Genomic DNA, 5,132 nt, shown 5'->3' with positions numbered 1-5,132 from the left:
TATTTTGATTAAATAAATATTTTATTGAGGTGGTTGTATTTATTTTGGATTATATGATTTTAACTCACTCTCGAGACTGACAGTCTCAAATTTAATTATTTTTCAGGTGCTTGTTATTTTCCTGCAGTTCTTTCCCGCTAGCAGCCTGACTTTCTTCATCTTCGGGTTTAATGTAACTGATTTTATTGGTATGTTTGATTTTTAGAATTCTAGATTCTCCACAGTAGTAATTTCAAAACTTATTATTTTATTTTGGCATGTTAAACCAGGTACTACCTATTTATGCTGGCAAACTGAATTAAATATGTAGTATCTGGGTGGTTGGAAGTTAGTTAGGAAATAGTTGTAATGTGTAGAATTTAAATTATTCTTTGAATGAGTTAGTGAATGGTCAGGCTTGCTATGGGTTTCGGTGGCCTTAAGCCTACCCATTCCCTAGCGCCGGTCACGGTCCCACAGATCGGATCGTGACACCTAGGATACTTAATAGTTCTATCAGCTAATTATATGCTCATCCTGTTAGGTTTAGTCTCTCCCAGCCCTAACTTGGGAAACAAGTTGTGTAGCATTACATTAATGCTAGCTCCTAATTGAGCTAAAGCATCACTAATAGTTAAGTCACCTATAATACAAGGGATAGTAAAACTCCCTCGATCATGTTTCTTTTCCGGTAACATGTTCTGGAAAATCGCCGAACATTCCTCGTTTAGCGTCACGCATGCCAAGTCCTCAAACTTCCTTTTGTTGCTAAGAATCTCATTTAAGAATTTCGCATACCCAGGCATATGTGAAATAGCTTCAACAAAAGGTAAGGCTATGTGTAGTTGTTTAAATATATCTAAAAATTTACCAACTGCTGCTCGACTTGCGCCTACTTCAACCTAGCAGGGTATGGAATTTTGGATAGTATTCCTTCAATGCAATCTTCTTTGCCTCTTCCTTCTCTAGTTTCTTCGCCTTGTTATCTTCAGCCTTTCTGCTTGAATCTATCTGCGAATTAACATCATTATTAGACATAGGAGAAGAACCAGGGGAATATATGATGTGCATCATTTTATAGATATTTATATGCCCAATTGTTTACATTTTTGTGCATAGTTATCTTGTTTTATGCCAGAATCACCTATATTTTGGTCCCTTTCACGTTTCAGGTCATTATCGAGAAACATTATCAGTAATCGAGGGAAATACGTGCAATAACGAACCAGAATCCATCAAATTAAGCAAGGACTAGCATTCCAAGGTTGAGCACGGCCTGGACTACGGCCGTGCTGAACCATCCAATAGTTGCCCTTCAAGAGTGCCATTTTGGCACAGTTTCTGAAGCCACCACGGCCTGTGGTGGCTCAGCACCGGCTAGGGCATGGCTAGGAAGAAGTCGTGAGTTACGGAACATGGAGGTCCACCACGGCCTAGACTACACCCGTGCTGATCAGCACGGGCTTGACCACGACCGTGTTGAAAGACTTATATAGGCAAAAACAATTTGCTGAACAAGGCTTCGATTTTCTAACTTGATTTCAGATATACAATCTTAAGCCATCTTCTTCTAGACTTTAATACTCGACCTTAGAAGATCATTTCATCGATTAAAGGTAGGATGACAATTGTTTTGACATCAAATTGAAGATCAAGACAAGATTTGGGAGCATTCAAGAGGCAAATTAGGGTTTATCATTATGAATTGGGAATTTAGAGTTTTTCATCCAACTTGAAGAAGAAGGGTGTACATGCCTTCAATTTACTTTTCTTAATCTATTCTTTACTTTATGTTACTTATTAGTATGAGTAACTAAATTTGTCAAACTCATTGGGGTTCCTATGTTGTTGGATTGATTTTAATGCTTATGAGATTTTGATTATCAATGCTTATCTTTTCTTGCTTTCATTATAAATGAGAAATCACTTTATTCATGAGACGTTATGAGTTGTGGTATTTAGATTGCTTTATGTAATTGAGAAATTCATTTAGTAATTGGAAATTTGAATAGCAAGAACTCGTTAAAGATCACTTAGAGATAAGGGTAATTGACTAGCTGAATTAAGAATTAACAAAGCTTAATAGAGGCGGGTTAAAGCTTAATGCTAATCGAATAATCAATCGTTAAGAAGAGATTCCAACTTTAGGTTATTAGATTTAGGAATTCGGTTATCTCAAGAGAGAGACTAAATTCAGATAAGAATTCGTTCACAGGTAATTACAATTAATGATCAATATAATCTCTATCTTCACTAAAATCCAACTAGTTTAGGTCCACTAAGGTTTGCTTTTTCCTTCGATTGTTTTCCTAAATCCTTTCAGATTATTTGACACTTAGTTAATCGTCTGTTCATATTTAATCAATAGTATAATAACTTCACCAATTTTGTTAAGGTTAGATAACATAAGACGTTGTAGTAGTTCTAGGATCACCCTTTCCCTTGAATACGACCTTGATACTCACCATTTATGCTAGTCTGCATTAATAGGTTCACTGCCTTAGATTTTAGCTACACAAATAGCTTATCAAGTTTTTGGCGCCGTTGCCGGGGAACTTTTTGTGTCAACTATAGTGAATTTGTGTTTTTTCTTAATTTAGCCATATGTATTTTTCTATCTTTATTTTACTTTATTTTATTCTTTTATTATTTTAAGTACTTCTATTCTATGGTTGGTACCTTCCATTCTTAGGTAGTTTGTCCAGGAGCTCCAGCTCTGACCTTGTAGAGCCTCTATCTGATCTGGAGCGATCCCTCAGACTTTTAAGGAAGCATCTGCAATCGGTAGAGGAGGAGATTGAGGTTGCGATAGCTGTTGATAGACTAGAAGGGATGGAGAATCACAACAGAAATGCTGCGGCGGACACCAACAGAACGATGTTCGAGTTTGCTAAGATATAAACGAGTATACTCGGATCGGCGGTGGCAGCTAACAACTTCGAAATAAAGCCAAATGTGACCCAGATGGTACAACAAAGTATACAGTTTGTAGGGCTGCCTAGCGAGGATCCTAATGCCGATATAGCCAACTTTTTAGAGATATGTGACACGGTCAAGATAAATGGAAGTACCGATGATGCCATCCGACTGAAACTATTTCCATTTTCTTTAAGGGATAGAGCAAAGAGATGGTTGCACTCCCTTCCACCGAACACTATCACTACTTGGAAATCTTTGGCTGAAAAGTTTCTTTACAAGTACTTTCCTCTAGCTAAGACTACTAAGTTGAGAAATGACATTTCTTCTTTTGTGCAGATGGACGACGAGAGCATGTACGATGCCTGGGAGAGATACAAGGACTTGTGAAGATGCTATCCACACCACGGTCTACCAATATGGATGCAGGTTTAGGCCTTTTACAGCGGTTTGAACCTTGCTACTAGGCAAATGGTAGATGCTACAGCAGGTGGAGCCTTGAACAGTAAGATGCTGGAGCAAGCGCAAAATCTGATAGAGGAGATGGCCATCAACAACTACCAATGGCAATCCTCTAGGAGTCGGCCAGTCAAACAGGGAATGGTCAACCAGTTAGACTCTACAGCAGCCTTGGCAGCTCAAGTGGAGCTTCTGACCAAGAAATTAGACCAGCTTTAGATGCCGGTTCAAGCAGCCCAAATAAGCTGCGAGTTTTGCGGTGGCCTGCACTACGGTGCAAACTGTAATGCGGGAGGTATGTTTGCTAGCTCCTCTATTTCATCTATTGTTTCTGCGGACCATGAATAGGTTAATTACATGCGGAATACACCCGGACAGCAGAATAACCATTATAGCAGCACATACAATCCTGGGTGGAGAAATCACCCTAATTTTAGTTGGCGCAATAATAATGCCCAGGGTCCACCAGGCTTTCAGAGACTGCATCAGCAGCCACCACAGCAGCAGCAGCAGGCAATACCATTAGAGCTTTCTCCACCAGCCGAGAAGAAATCTAACTTAGAGGAGCTGATGGTAAAGTTTGTCACGTTGACTGAGACGAGGTTCCAACAGATCGATAATGCTCTTAGAAATAAGCAAGCGTCCATTCAGAACTTGGAAAATCAGATTGGGCAGATTTCTAAGATGTTTTCTGAAAGGCAATAAGGAGTGCTCCCCAGCACCACTAAGTTTAACCCGAGGGAGCACGCGAATGCCGTCACTTTGCATTTGGCTAAGTTAGTTTCAGCTCCTTCTAAGCCTGTTTTTGACGATTCCACTATTGATGTGCAGGTTGAGGCGATCAATAAGGTTAAGGAACCTGAGAGGCAAAAGGTGAAACCAATCCCAGTCAAGGAGCATTAACCCAAGATTCCTTATCCTGCTAGACTGAAGTAAGGAGAAGCGCAAGCGCAATTCAGTAAGCTTTTGGATATTTTTAAACAACTGCATATTTACTTGCCTTTTATCGATGTATTAAAGCAGATGACGAAGTATGCCAAGTTCTTAAAGGACATACTTAGCAGCAAAAGTAAGCTGGAAGAGTATGCCAAGTTCTTAAAGGACATACTTAGCAGCAAAAGCAAGCAAGCAAGCAGTAAAAGCAAGCTTGTGTGTTGATGATGCATTAGCTCATTTAGGTGCTAGCATAAATGTCATGTCCACAAGTATGTTTAATAAACTAGGTTTAGGGGAGGCAAAACCCACTAGGATGTGCATTCAATTAGCTGATCATTCTGTTAAGCTTCCTAGGGGGATTATAGAGAATGTGCTAGTCAAGGTAGATAAATTCATTTTCTTGTGGACTCTGTGGTTATGGATATGGATAATGAGCATGGTGTGCCTTTGATTTTAGGGAGACCTTTCCTTGCCACGGTGATGGGCTCTTTATGCAACCTACACCTAAGGCAGTGAACCTACCGATGCAGCCTAGCACTAGTGAGTATCAAGGTCGTATCCCTGGAGATCGGGTGAACCTAGAGTTACTACTGCTTGCTATGTTATCTAGTCTGAAATAGGGTGTGAAAGTTCTAACATACCAGCTAATGGTTATGAGTGCAATTAAGTAAATGAAGGACAATAATGGACAATTAAAAGACAATTGTAAAGAGAGAAATAAATCCAAAAGGGAGCCTAAGTGATGGAATTCTAAAGATGAATTTTATGGATTGCCGATCTTGCTTACCCGTGCCTAAATCCTGAATTGAATCCTGGTTCCTCTCTCGAGCTTACCGGATTCC

At 39.6% G+C, this 5,132-nt stretch overlaps 1 non-coding gene across 1 annotated transcript; it reads right to left on the bottom strand.

Moving 5' to 3' along the window:
• Positions 1-3,201: 3,201 nt before the first annotated feature.
• On the bottom strand, positions 3,202-3,308 carry LOC112534149. Its single transcript, XR_003078458.1, has one exon. It is a non-coding gene; the product is annotated as a small nucleolar RNA R71 (small nucleolar RNA).
• Positions 3,309-5,132: the final 1,824 nt, after the last annotated feature.

This window comes from Ricinus communis, chromosome 3 (genome assembly GCF_019578655.1).
Source record: "Ricinus communis isolate WT05 ecotype wild-type chromosome 3, ASM1957865v1, whole genome shotgun sequence".
NCBI classification, from domain to species: Eukaryota; Viridiplantae; Streptophyta; class Magnoliopsida; order Malpighiales; family Euphorbiaceae; genus Ricinus; species Ricinus communis.
This window is presented reverse-complemented; position numbering and strand designations above follow the sequence as displayed.